The sequence below is a fragment of the Vidua chalybeata genome, chromosome 1 (genome assembly GCF_026979565.1).
Source record: "Vidua chalybeata isolate OUT-0048 chromosome 1, bVidCha1 merged haplotype, whole genome shotgun sequence".
Classification (NCBI taxonomy): domain Eukaryota; kingdom Metazoa; phylum Chordata; class Aves; order Passeriformes; family Viduidae; genus Vidua; species Vidua chalybeata.
Window position 1 is genome coordinate 105,715,790 of NC_071530.1, and position 14,920 is coordinate 105,730,709.

Genomic DNA, 14,920 nt, shown 5'->3' on the forward strand with positions numbered 1-14,920 from the left:
ATGTCACTTCAAGTAGGAGCAGTTTTTATAACTACACAGTAAACTCAAGATGGTTTAATGGAAATGATTTCTTCATGTGTCAAAATGACCCCTTTGTTTCTCATTTTACTCTTTTGTTGCCTGCAGCTAATCTGGTTTTTGGGTTATCAGATCCAAGCATCTTACAAAGCTGACTCTAGCAGCGGCATTCAGCTGGAATGCTGCCTTTTGTTTACTGGTTTCACCAGGCCTCCAGTGCTTTCTTTGGTCATCTGGTGGCTCCACTAATGTGATTTGCACTCCCAGGCTCTGCAGGTAGTCATGGGCTTTTAAAGGGAATTAGAGGAAAGCCTGCCACCCTGGTTGCTAATGAATCCACAGGGTATTTCTTATTGGTGTTTTGTTTTTCCAGATTCTTTTTTCTGTTTTATGGTATTTTTCTTCTGTCTGCTTGGACTTCAGTTTCTAAAGAGGGTTTACCTGGCTGTGGTGTGGTGACATTCACTTTTCTTGAAATAGAAGTGCCAAATCCTATTGATCAGTGTGTCCATGTAGGGTTTTCTCAGGAACTGTAAATAAGTATGGACAAAATAGATATCTACATAAATACTCAAAACTTCTTTATTACAATAGATATTATACAAAGCTTGTTCTTGGTAATAGGGGATGTGGTAAAAAGAAACAAACTTCCACCTTCATGAAAACGTTATTAAAATAGCAAATGTTGGCTCGCATAGGGAAGTTGAAGTGTTTTGCTAATGAGGTGGCATCTGGAATACTGAATTTTTGCAAGCGCACCAGGAGAAGATTCAAGTTTATAAGCACCCTCAGTGCAGTCTTACAAATATGAGCCAGTGAAGGACATAGTCAAAGAAATATTCTATTACAGTTTTTACAAAAAGTAAGTTATACTAGAGAGGGTTTTTTAATATTAAAAGCATATGCACAAGAGAGGATATATTCTTAAAACATCTTTGACTCTTCTTCTGGAGCAAAGGAGAGTTTCAGACTCTGAGGAGTTAAGTTGAGTAGCATGTCAGATGCTGAGTAAGATGCCAAGATGTGTTATATCCACAACCTCTTACTTAAGTATCCTTGTGGATTTGAGTGGGGATTAATAGAGTGATTAGAGTTGGTTGGGTTTTTTTTTTTCCCAGATTAGTCCTGCAGTTTTGTTAGGGCCAGTATTTGGCTTGCACAAAAACAAGCACAATGTCAATGTTTTTAAAGCTTCATTCTAGTCTAATTAAGACTCAATCTCCTGTGGCAGGATGTGCAATGTTTTTATGTTTTCATAAAATATTTTTCATCCATTTCTGTTATTTTAGAATGGAAGAGAAAAAAATCTGTGATAAAAGCAAAATCTGAATAAGACTTTGGAAATGAATGGGCCCTTTCCATGCAAAACCAGTTAATATTCAATCTATTCTTATTGTTGTTTACCTTGAGAGCAAGTCTATCTGTTTACCCAAGTCTGAAGAATTTAGACTGGTAGGAGTTGTGCCACTGATATGTGGTTTATAGCATTGGGTCTTAAGAGTGGAAGAAAGCTTTAGAAAAGTTGAAGTGCACAAACATGTTTCAGTGCTTTGTGCTCCTCCACGGTGTCAGTGCTGTAGGATTTATGTTTATATTATAGGTGTGTGTTTATGTGTTTTAATATGCAAACTGAATATTACAGCATTAAATTGTGTTCAAAGAATATCAGTATAGTTGTTAAATTGATATTTTAGCTTCAGGAAAAAAAAGGTAGAAATTTGGGTGCAGGGGTTTTAATAATGGACATATAAAGCAAGAGTGTATCGATTGAGTTTTACTAGGCTGACAGCAGCACTGAAGGTCCTCGTGATGCAGAAGTTTGTGACCCATGAAATCTCCATTTTCCTTCTATTGCTAATGTATCTTGAAGTAGAGAAGCCTGGAAAATGCATCTTGGGTGACCTAACACATTGATTATCTACAAACAGAAAAATGATTTGAGCCTATTGCTAAAAATGTGTTTGGTACTAGTAAATATAAGGGATAGGCTTAAATTAGATTGTTAAACAAGTGTTCCATGAGCACAAATTTGCTAAGGCAACATCCAATCCTTACAGGTATGAATAAGATCTGCTGTATTTTCCTTTAAAATGCTAATTTCAGATGCTTGGCCATTTTGCTGATTCAGCTTCATCAGCTTGCATGCTGGTGCCCAAAAATCAAAATTTTGCTTTATAAATAGTACTTGTGTCTTATTGAAAGAAATAAAGGGTGGTAAGGAGTTCAGCGGAGTTATTTCTAAAACGGGTAAGTATCCAAGGTTCATGAAAAGAAGCCTGTAGCACACAGGCACACCAGCAGGCAGATTTTACAGCTCTGTCCAGAGCACAGAAAGAAGATAAATCATGGCCATCCCCCTCTCATTTTTGAAATGGTTCAACCCTGGGGTTTAGCTGAAGGACTTAAGGAGTTTTTGAAGTGCAAATAGACTGGTGAAGGGTAAACCTTTTCAGAGTTTCATTTAGATGGATTTTTTTTTTTTTTTTTTGTATGTGGATTTCTGGCACCAGCTGAGATCTGGAAAGCCACAGGATTGTTTTGTTTTTGATCAATCAAGCAAGCAGAACTTGCCATGGGGGTGTACATTCTCTGCATACATATTGATCCTATTGTGTTTAAAAGTAGTTAATTTAATCAGGGCTTTTTGAAACCTTCCCTGGTAAAACTTGCATTAATGAAGTTGTCATTTCAAGGTCATGTTTCAGTGTCAATAACTTCATGGTAATGACAGAAGTTACCTGTAAATTTATTATCAATTTTTCAATCATTCCATGCTAAATTGCATTGAATGATTACTGATTTTGCATACATGCATGTAAAAATGTTCAGCTTCAATTGGACAATGTGAATCTCATTAGATGAGAGATTTTTCAAAGCAGTCTAGAGTTACCAAACACATTAATACTGACAGTTCTGATACTGTTCACTGCTGTTTGGATCAGTACCCTTGATCTGCCCTATTCCATATGGAGTTTGGCTCCAGTAATCTATTTTACACCTTGTCTCTTCCAGCAAAATGGTTGTAATTTCAGAGTTTTTATTCAAGGCCCTTTCTGGTAGCTTTGACCTTTTACTCACATTTTGTTTTGTTTAAAAGCAGCAGCATGCAGAAGATGGATTGCATATTAATTATGAACACTTCCCTCTGCTATGATAAATATTTGGAGATAAAATGTGTAAGGGCTGGCTGCTTGATAAGATGCCCATTTGAGTGCAGAGTACAGATTTTTTAAGGCAGGATACAGTTTGCCACTTTTTCATCCACATCTGATGCCAAGATCTTGAAGTATTTTGGGTGAAAGCACTGTATATTTTCAAGCCTTTTTTTCCTGTGACAGTGTTAAGTGCAGACTTCATTATTTGCTTCTTTGATTTATTTGGGTTGAAAGGAGCTTCAGAAAGTTGTTCTGGACATGGTGACACTCAAGGTATAGTGCAGTTACTGGATTCAGATACCACAGCAGAATGTCCCAGTACATCCCCCAGAGTCAATGTTTTCATTTCATTTCTTCTTCTTCTTAGAACCCTGCCACAGTTGCTGAGGTATGAGGTGGAAAGCAGAGTCTTGCACAAAACTTCTTCAATCATATACCAGTAATGGTCTTCTGTAGATTTTCCTGTTCGTGTTTTTCCCAACTGAGGGGGATTTTATCAAAGATTTTGGTGCCAGATCACTCAGTGGCTCAGAATGGGAGAGGAACTCTAAAGGTGGTCTGAGGCCTAGAGTTGGGATCCTCTTTAGAAAGAACCAAAGTGATTGTTAGTTTAATTTCTGTGTGTTGGATGTCCAAAATGGTACTGCAGAAAGGCATACTGTGAGAAAATGGCCTATATAAAAAAATGGTGTATTTGTAGATTACTTCTGCATTTACAGTGTGGTGGCTTGATGTGGTCTGCTATGAGAGCACAGCAGAAACATTCTACATCAGAATAGGGACCTAAAATCATAACTTATTACAAATTCATAAACATGGCTAAATACAATCAATAAATAAATGTTAAGAAGTCCATGTTATGATTTTTCCCTGACTTTACACTGGACAGGAGATGTTCGGTTATCAGGCCTCCTATTTTATTTTACAACTCTAACTTTACATTTCCACAAGTCACATGTTCTCCGTCTCATGTACTGTAATGATGGTTATTTCATGTAGTGTTTGAAAACTGAACATCAGATACTGTTTAAAGCTTTACTGAGAGACAGGGAAATTCTTTGTAGCACACTGCAGAGAAGGGATTCTCAGCATTTGTGGTGTCACTTTTGCAAGTATGTCACCAGAAGAAGCTAATATGACCCTTCTTTTTTTTAAGTAATATTTTCTACCACCAAGGACTCTTCAACAAGTCCTGTTCCACTGACTGGATTGAGAATTTCCAGTGTGTTTCAAATCAGCAGTTTTTAGCTCAGTCTTACAGGCATAGAAGGCAGATTTTTGTTTAGGAACAGGTATCACTATAGCTGGATATGTGGGTGTTGGCTAGGAAATCTATCAGTCTAATTTTTTTTTTTTTTTTAAGTGATGCACGCTCAAATGTCAAAACACTGAGGGGTTTTTACTTGCAGATTACAGATCTATCAAGCAGCTGTGACATTAAAGTAATCTTACTCTGGTTACAGTATGCATTTGTCAAGGGCACAAACTTGCACAATGATTCTGAATTCCTGTGGAATTTAACTGAGCAACAGCTGGTCTGTAGGACGTGTAGATTTTAACAAGGTAATGTCTGTGTTTTGGCAAAGGACTTGTGTGACCTTCTGCTGAAGCTGTCCCAAAGTGCCTTCTTCCTCCATTCAAGTCTGTAGGGGTCCTGAAACAGTATTTGTGTGAAGTTTCTCCATTCTCTTTTCTCCTCTTGATTTTATCACAAGTAAATTCTACAAAATTCTTCAATGGGGTATTAGGGGGGGGAAAAAACCAAAATAAAAAGGTCATCAACACCACTAACTACAGCTTAGGATAGAAATAATACTCCTTTTGCATGTAATTGTGTCAGATTCCTTTTCCCCGCAGTTGTTGGTTGGTTTTTTTTTTTTTTTTCACTTGAGAGAGGTTTATGGTGCTGTCTCTGCCAGGATAACTGTGTCTCAGGGTTGAAGTTGTATTTCTCCCGAAGTTCCTAGAGGTGATGTTATCTTTTGTTCACTCAACAGTATGGTCATTCCTGAGAGCATCTGTCACTTTAGGCATTGTAAGATGGATGAGTCTCAAGTGAACTGCTGGTTGAAGCAAATGGTAAAAATAAGAAAAGATGTGGGGGTTGGGGGTCTTCAGAGGGGACAGACAACAAGGAAGCACTGTTAAAAATCAAAAGCAAGCCAGACCATAGTGGAAGAAAGAGCCAAGATGTGGATCCTGTTAGCAGATCTCACAGGTCTTGGCAATGAAGATTGGTGGTTGATGAATTCTGAAGAGATCTTCTGCATCTTGGCAAAAATGCTGTTGATTTATTTCCTATTTCATTTGCAAATAAGGGAGGATAAGAAGGAGATGACCTGAACATAAGATGCAAAATATTTTTTTGTCATGTTATTTTACATGGTCAGGACAAATTAATGTTGCCAATATTCAGGAAAAGGGTCAGTGGTATTTTGTATGTCTTAAATACTGTGTAATTATCTGTCAGTTCTGAGTGGACACATAACCGTAACAGTATAAAAACCAAAGCAGCATATCAGCAGTTTAGCTTTTGGAAAAAAAAAATTGGAAACTTAAAATTCATAGTTGATGGTATTTCAGAAGGTACTTAGTATTTTTAAAAGAGGTAAGGTGCCCTACAGCATCTCTGATTTAGCTAGACTAATTGAGTTAGACTTTTTAACCGAGAGAAAGTGGTGCAAAAACACATAAACCCCAAGAAAACTCCCTCAAATGCTCTGACAAGCAGATCTGCACCCCCCACCCCCGAGCTGAGCAAAGGTCTGTGTTTGCAAAAGCAGCCGGCAAAGGACAAAAGGCACTTACAGCCCAGTGTGTGTCAAGGTTTGGGAAGGGTCCAGGAGGATCTTGGCTTGAAAAATTATTTTGTCACACTGTTGGCATTGGTCCATAAGGGGAAGCACTGGTTGAAAGGCGAAGAAATTAAGATGATTAGAAGCTTTAAAGCTTCACAAATGGTGGAGTATCTCTCTTCTCAATGGATATAAATAATAGATGAAAGACTGAGAGTGACAACAAAGGCTCAGGGCCTTTAAGAGAATGTGTGCAGCCTGAATAGAGGTCTGTGGCCTAGGGCCAAAGGTCTTAGCTTTGAGTGTAATTAGAAGAAAATACAAAAATGTCATTACTAGCAGGTGAAATGTTCAGCACGTGTCTGAAAAATAGCAATTTCAGAGCCAGGAGCTGTTGGAATTGGATTACTGACATTCTGCAATGGCTGAAGTCTGTGCAGAGCCCTACAGTTTGGTCGGGGGTTGCGTGTGTTATCCCTGTTGTCCACGTGTGCCGGAGCCGCTGCCAGCGTGACGGGGACGCGCCGTGCGGGGCACCATCGGTGCTCCCTGGCAATAGAGTTGTTTAGTGCCGTTCTTCAGAACACAACAATCCTGCCCAAAACCTTTGCTGAGCCAGAGGTGAGGGTTACAGCTGCTCTCTTAAACAGGCTGATTTTTAAAATTGAGAGGAGAGGAGGGGGAGGAAGCTATAAGGCCTTTAATTTAAAAACCTGGAGTTTGAATTCGAGGTGTACAGCTGCATTCTGGCTTTGCCAGTGGACCTGTGCCTGTAGTCCCAGCTTTAAGCCTTAAAATCCCATTTGCGAGCACTAGGGAGAATTCCTTTAAATCTTTTGGCAAAATATGGTCTGCTGCTATTGAGAAACCAAAACAGTTTGTCTGCCTAAGAAAGTCTTGTCAAAGTCCACTCAATGATAACTTAATTTAAAGCTTTTCCTGATGCTAATTGGTGTTCTGTACAGCCCTAGGTATTTTAGGAGTTACCCTTTTGCTTGCTGCTTGCTATGCCATTTTTACCATTCCTTGGGGTATTTCAGGTGTATTTTCTTTTATTAAGTGCAATTTCTATTAGTAATGTTTTCACTTCAATATTTTTATGGAAAGCCAGATAGGAGAGCAACTAGCTAATTCTGATTTCATTTCAGCATTGATCTCCAGGGTAGATAACTGCTCACTCCTTTAGTTTATTTCTTTATAAATAGTTAAAGAATTACTTCTTTATCATTATCATCATTACTTCATTATCATATATTTTTTAATGTTTCTGCAACAGTTAATTTTATCATATTAATGTGATAAATTCCTAATCTGTCATATAATGACTTCAGCGCCAAAAATGTGCAAATTCTAAGTTTGTAGTTCTGGTAGAATATAGAGAAGCAACCAAGCACTTCCGATCAAGTATTCCTCTAAAAATGTGCTTTTTATAGTCATTTGCCCTCCTTTTTTCACCCTAGACAAGGTTTCCACAGGAAGGGCTTTTTGTCTTGTTATAAACTATATGCTGGCATGAGTAATTCTGATTTTTTTCTCCCTTTTTATTTTTCAGGTGTTCAGGAGTTTTAAGCAACTTTGGAGCAAGGCTTCACAAACTCTAAGCTGCATCCTTTAATCATGACTGCATTTCGAATAGGTTAAAAGAAATCTGAGAAGGTACCATACTTGCCTTTCCTAATAGACAATACACTGTATGTGATCAGCATCTCTGCTTTCATTTCCATTGACTGCATTTTAGGAGCAGTGTGGACTGTAAATAACTATTTTATTTTTGCTTCAGGCATGTAAAATATTCAAGTTTTTAAAAAAATAATGAAATCCAGTTCGTATAATCAAAAAGCCTTCAACAGAGGGCTGATTTGTGCTTCCATTTTTTTCTTATATACCCACAATGAGGTCAACTTCATTATTTAATGGCACTTTTTTGAAGCTGTAACAGTCTTCTTCTGCTGTTTTACTTAGAGGCTTTGCAAATACCTAAGCAACTAGCTAAATATATGTTTTATGCACTTGGAGGGTTTGTTTGTTTATTTGTCCTCTCAAAGGGTTTAAAACAAATGGGAAGAAGAATGCAGATCTTTGTAATGATTGGGATAGATTTGTGCTCCCAACTGAGATTCTCACACGTCTCTTTTTTCCTGACTTCTGAGAGGGGGGGAGGCTTGCCTCAGTACACAATATTGGGCTCACATAGTTTCTTGTTGCATTTAAATAGCCAGCGTACCCAGAAGGCTGCAGATCTATTCCTGCTTTATGACCTGTTGTATCCCTGGGGGCAAGGGCAGCCCTGAGCGGAGCAAGGGGGTCATGGCCACAGCCCAGGTTCTGCGCGGCGCCTGGGGGCTCCCAAAACCTGCCTGCAGGAACATTTTGCTTGGCAACATCTGGAACGTGGTATAAATCTGGAAGAGGGGGGAACCTCCAGGATTTTGCTTTGCCAGGTGCTAGGAGGAAGCAACATTAGCCTCTTTGATTGGGGGGGGGTGCGGGGGGGCAGATTCTGTGGCCCTGAAGTTAGGCTAAACAATTGCAGAGGTCAAAGGACGGCTGAGTGCGGTCAATGAGACACCCTGGGGTGTATTTTGTTACTTAGTAAAAGGAGCAGCATCCTAAAACCCTAAAGGATTCTCTTGAAAATCTGTGTTGTGAAAAGGTTTTATGAGTCTGATGGCAAAAAGTGCTGATTTAGCTAAGGAATGCTTGCTTTTGTCTAAATGAAAGGCTAATCCTTACCAAATGTTGGCAGCTATTATAGTGCAGTCAATGCAGGTCTGAAAGGACAGTTAGAGTAGAAGTGTACCTTGGGATCCCAAATGTTTATCATTTTAATGGTTCTGTAACTGAAAAGATTTCTGAAACTTTCACCCTTTATGCTAAAATTTAAACCATGAACAAATTATCTGGAAAAGTAATAAGTAACTCTTCACTTATAATTTAAAAAACTGTTCATAAGGGAGCTGTGCCTGCCTGGTTGTTCTGTATGCCCTGACAAATTTATTTTAGATTTTCAGGGTACTGCCTGGCTTAAAGTGTAGCTTCCTTTAATCTGCTAGCACTTATTAATTGGCTTTAAAAAAAAAGTGTGGGATTTTTTTCTGGTCTTGAGAATTTTTACTGTTCTTGTTTCAATGCTCATGAGAAAAAAAATAAAGAATAGGTCTGGGGAAATTAATTCCTATAATTTGTTTAGCATTATCTTTCTTTCAAAGGACAGCTTATTAACACTTAACATTTGTCATAGAAACAGATAAGAAATCAATGTCAGAGCCAAGACCTTGTAAATAACCCGAAAGGAAATGTAATAATGGCCGTCTTCACCACAGAGGAGGTGGGGGGAGGACTGGGCATGTGACAGAAAAGGTTCAGTGCTTTTTGTTTTCCTTTGGAAGGGGGGGGGGCTGCTGCAAGGCACGACCCAGAGCCTCTGACTCGTTGGCCCTACTGTCTTACACAAACACTCGTGGTTGTATTAGGAAGAAAAAGGGACTTGGGAGCCAGTGGTGGTGGCGTTTTTATAGTGGCCAGCCTGGTGTTTCATCATAATCTGTAGAAGAACTCTATAATAAGAGTGAAAAAAGAATAAACTGCATAATTTTCAAGGTGGGGGGAAGTGTACAAAGAAGTTGACAAGTTGGTTTGGTTTATTTTTGAAAGAAACCTCCTTGCAAAATATAGCTCTTTGCAGAGTTTAATTTTTAAACTCTTCAGAAGTACTCCATACAGATGCCTAGCATTGATTTATGTCAAGGTTAAGGCACCTTTAAACAAATAAAGTCGGGAATGGATAAACCTACTAAAATACAAATCGCCTATTAAACACAGAAGATGTTTGTATAGCATTCAGGTTGCCACAAAACTGACACATGTCCTGAAATTCTCCTGATAACCCCTTCTAAACTCATCAGGAAATGATGGCATGTGTTTGAGGGTTACACAAGGGAGCAGCCAGAGAGGATAGAGATGGAAGGTCAGGCTTTAGCTTTGACTTTCTAGGCTTCAGCTTCATGCTTTTGCAATAGGGTGATGGCAAATGAAGAAAGGATTTAAGTGATTTATTTATCAATGAGATTGTTCTGGCTTTTGCTGTAGGAATTCAGTGGGAGGTCCAAGACTATTTTCAGATTTATCCCTACAGACGTTAACTATCACATTTTACACATATATCTATGTGGAATTAAGTGCTATATCGGTATAATTAAACAGCTTATAAGAGTACATATTTGAGCTGTAATGCTTAATTTTGTTTGTAACTTCAGAATTTAACTACCCAGACTACATAAAATAGGTTTGCATGTGTTATATTTTTTTTCTCGTCTACGTTTCTTGTCTGTGTTTATAAACTGTTGATCAGGTGTTTGGAGGTTTTTTTTTTTTTTTAAGCAGATTTTAGCTCACAGTGAGAATTTTATGGATAGTATTTATATTCTACTGTGGCAGCAGTAACAGAAAAATATTTTGAGCATTAGTTTCTTGAGTGTCAGAATTTACTGGAAGTTTTATATGCATGCCATCAAGAATCTGTAAATATTCTGTGTTGCTGACTCATAAAACCATAATAGCAGCTTTGGGAATCAAGATTGCCTGTGCTAGCCTGTTTATGTTGCACATAAATTAAGTCCAGCCTGTAAACATCATTAAGATTTTGGGGAGAAAAGTACAGAAGCATATCTAATGCCTCCAACAAGTCAAATATTTTATTATAATTTTTTTTCCTGTTAGACATAACTGCTCCTCTCCCCCCCCCCCCCTCCAATTTCTCATAGTGGCTGATGAGTTGCATTACAGAACAATACAAGCATTAGAAATTGAAAATTATTTCCTTCTTCTATTAAGTGTTAATAGTATGTGATTTGAATTTTTGGATTTGTGGTTTGAGTAAAGGTGGGTTTTTTTCCTAGACCTAAATGGCATTGTATAAATGTCATTTGTGGACATTTATCCCACAAACAACTTTTGAGATTCCTAAGTATCTAGAAAAGGTAGCTTGAATGTCAAAACTCTTCTTTTTTAGCCATATCCCTGGATATGGTGTTCAGGTGTTCTGTTGATTGTCTGTTTGTTGCAAATTTCATCATAAAAAAAATCTGGGATATTGCAGATGGACCAACAGTGATGTGCATCTTTGATCTCAAACAGGGTTGCCTCCAGTAATTTCAGAGATTCTGGACAGAACTTCGTTTATTTTACAGAAGAATTTGTGGGGATGAGGGAAAGTAGAGTCAGCTTTGACACATGACAAACATATGTTGTGGAAAAGGAAGAGCTCTATAAAGGACTTTGGACTTGGAAGTTCATTTCCACTAACATTATCTATGAGAAATTTGGACAGTTTCCCACCAGCAGGGAAGTTGCAAAAAGTGTCTGAATGATATGAAACTGACATTGCTTGTGGATTTAATCTGATTGTTATGGTTTTGACCTATAGAGGGTTTTCTTGTCCATTCAGAGCAATGTTTTTTGCATGGAAATGGCCATGAAGGCAGCTAGCTTTGCTGTGTTGGTCTTTTCTTGTCTCTGCATCATGGGCTAAAAGTGACTGCAGAAATGTTAGATGTGCCTCTCTGTCTAGTGACTACGTGGGAGCTTCAGGGAGCTTTTCAAACAAGAAAAATCTTGTTTGTTCTGTTCTAAAACATATTTTGAGTCCGAAAGAGCAGAAGCATAATTATTTTGACTTACTTGAAAATGATACTTTTGGAAGAGCTGTGCAGGTATGTGCTCTGAGGGAACTTGATAAATATTTTGACACAAGCCTCTGCAAAAGAAGAGGGGCTCATTTCCACCTTTTTTGGTTCCCTTTTAGGGATGACTAAGCCTTGTAAAACCAAGGAGAACCCTTGTTCAGGCTTGCCTGTTTTCAAACTGGGCTCTAGAGAGAAAAACAGTCCTTTTTCAGAGGATGTGAGGAACCAACAATTTATCTATCCAAGTGCATTAGTGAAAGCTAGTTTAATTACTTAAGGCTGACCTTATTTATTCTTGATTAAATTTTATTTTCAAATCTAGAAATCTGTGTTAGGGATTCTTACAATAATCTGTCTGAAGAGGGAGAGGAACAAAACTTGATGGTGCTTTTGGCAGAATTATGTGCTTTACAAGTGAAGGAGAAGGGGGAAATGCCATGTGTGAGTCACTTGGATGCAGGGTGTTACCCTTTGTACAGAGTCATAGACACGTTCTGGCTGCAGAGATTTTTTCTCTTTCTTTTTTTCGTTTTTTTTATTGGTAATCTTGAAACTACTTTCAAGTTGCATATTTGAAGAAATGCCATGGTACATCTCCAGCTCTGCCAACTTCACGGGGGAAAAAAGTTTGCTTGCAGCAAAGGAAAAGTTGAAGTCAACAAACTTTTACTCCAGGCCTTTATTTTTAGCCTGTTGCAGCTGTCAGAAACGAGAACATGGATCAGATAAGATGAATACAGTGGAAAAAAAAAGTATTAAGTGGGTATTTGTGAAGAATTGGGTCATCTTTGTTTGGAAAGTTTTAAGAGCCAATGTAATCTGTATTACCATTATGCCTATTATTCAGAAAGTTTTATTTTTATTAGTGTCAGTTTGTATGTGTTTGAAGAACTGAGAACTCTCAGAACCACTAATAGCTTTGCAAAATGAATAGCGATTTGTTTATATTGCTTGGCAATAAAAAATATTCTTTCCTCTTGTACTAAGCAGCACTTTCACATGAGAAAACTTTAAAAAAAAGGAGGAAAAGAACAGGGGAAAACCACTTTTATTGTAGATATACATATCTAAAATTATCTTTATTAAGGATTTTCTTTTTAATGCTGTACAATCTGATGTTGAGATGTGTCAAAATGGATTACATTTTAGCTTCTATTTTCTGTATCTTAATAGTGACTTTTTTGCTGTTTCCAATCAAGTAGTGTCATCTTAGTGAGCAGTCTATAAAAATGTCACACATAAGTTCCTATGCAAATGGTACTGTCTGCCTATAATAAATAATTAGCATAAGCTGGGATATTTAAAACTTAACATTTTGGAGCCCAGTGGCCTAAGGATTTACAACAATTCACGTGCATAAATGTATAATATATAAAGCTATGCTAAGCCATAAGGCACAGTCTTACTCCATAGTTCTACTGAAGGCAGCACCAGGCAGGTGAATATGTAGTTAGATTACTGAGTTCTGAAAGCAGATCAGGAGAACTGGTGTAGAGACAGCTTGCAGGAAAAAAATGAAACACAAACAAACTCAGTGGTTGGAAATTACTTCAATATCATTAGCTTCATATGGTGGTCTTTGTTAAAGAAGAGTTGGTTGAAGAGTTGAAGAGTTGGTCCACAAATTCAATTGATAAGGCATTTGAAGTATGCCTGGGATTGTAGGTGAAGTGCTCAGCTTCCAGGTGCCCAGTCCTAAAGGGCTTCATAGATGATCATTCCTTTCATTTTCACAAGCAATGCCAGCTGAGATGCCATTGTGATTGCTTCTTTTTATGGCATTACATGGCTCTTTTGAAACATTGGTGACTTTGCCTTTCAATTTCTCAGGATAGAAGCAACTGGAAAAAAAACCCAAGTGAAAATATAATTCGTAAAAGTCAGCAATTAGTGATAATTGCCAGCATTAAAATTGTTGACAAGCACAGACTTGTGTTTATTTAGAAAGACCATTCACTGAGCTTCCCAGTTATGGATTTTTTTTTATGGTGGAATATTAGACAGTATGCTGTTGAAATGAACATTAAATCTTCATTGGAAGCAAAGCTTGATATTAGTGGGTACATCTGAGAAGATAGCTTACTTAATAGATTTTTGTAAACTACAAAAAATAGATTTTATATCTCTAATGCTTCTTAATAGTTTAACTGGTAATTACTAAATATAGTTGTTAGCTAATAACTTACAATAAGATCTGTGTATTAACAACATATGTTGTTAGTGAATGACTAAATTACTTATTACTGAATTACTTAGTCATAAAGTACTTATGACTAAACTACTTATGTATACGAAAAGTATATAAAAATAACAAAGTGTCAATTAAAATATATTGGCTTTGGGAACAGTTACTGATTTTGAATACATTATTTGAGGAACAAATTTGTATTTATTTCATTATGTTAATTGCTTACATACTATGTATGTACTATACATAGTATGTATTAATAGTATACATAGTATGTATTAATTTTATCTGCTGTGTTATTAAGAGTGGTAGCTAAATGAATTCATAGAATCATAGAATGGGTTGAGTTGGAAGGGACCTTCAAGACCATCTAGGTCCAACCCCAGAGCCTCACCACCCTCACAGTGAAGAATTTCTTCTTAATACTTACTGTTAATATATCTTCTTTCAGCTTAAAGCCATTTCCCCTTGTTCTATCGCTCCTTGCCCTTGTCAGAAGTCCCTCTCCAGCTTTCTCCTAGGCACTGAAGGTCTGCCTGGAGCTTTCTCTTCTCCAGGCTGAACAGCCTAAACTCTTACAGCCTCTTCTCACAGAAGAGGTGATCCAGCCATCTAATCATATTCATGACCCTCCTCTGGACCTGCTCCAGCAGGTTTGCATCATTCTTAGTATGATGGAGACCCCAGAGCTGGATGCAGCACTGCAGATGGGGGCTCACCAGAGCAGAGGGGCAGAATCACCTCCCTTGGCCTGCTGGCCACGCTGCTTTTGACAGAGCAGGATGTGGTTGGCCTTCTGGGCTGCAACTGCACATGGCTGGGTCATGTTGCTCTTCTTGTCAAATGACACCCCCAAGTCCTTCTCCTCAGGGCTGCTCTCAATCCATTTTCCCCATCCAGCCTGTATTTAGGCCTGGATGACATTTTCATGGGACCGCTTCTCAAGCCTGTGAGATTCTTCTGCATGGGATCCCTTCCCACCACTCTCACCCCATTGTAGAAGATTACCAGATTTTCAACACGATTTGTCCTTAGTGAAGCTGTGTTGGTTGTCACCAATCACCTCCTTATTTTCCATGT

General features: G+C 38.0%; 1 protein-coding gene across 1 annotated transcript in view; it reads left to right on the plus strand.

Moving 5' to 3' along the window:
* The window catches only part of GREB1L (GREB1 like retinoic acid receptor coactivator), a 132,027-nt gene that overhangs the window by 48,833 nt on the left and 68,274 nt on the right, over nt 1–14,920 (plus strand). Inside the window, exon 2 of the mRNA XM_053941346.1 lies at nt 7,521–7,624. The gene's annotated coding sequence lies outside the window, so the exon portion shown is untranslated. The remainder of the gene's footprint in view (nt 1–7,520; nt 7,625–14,920) is intronic.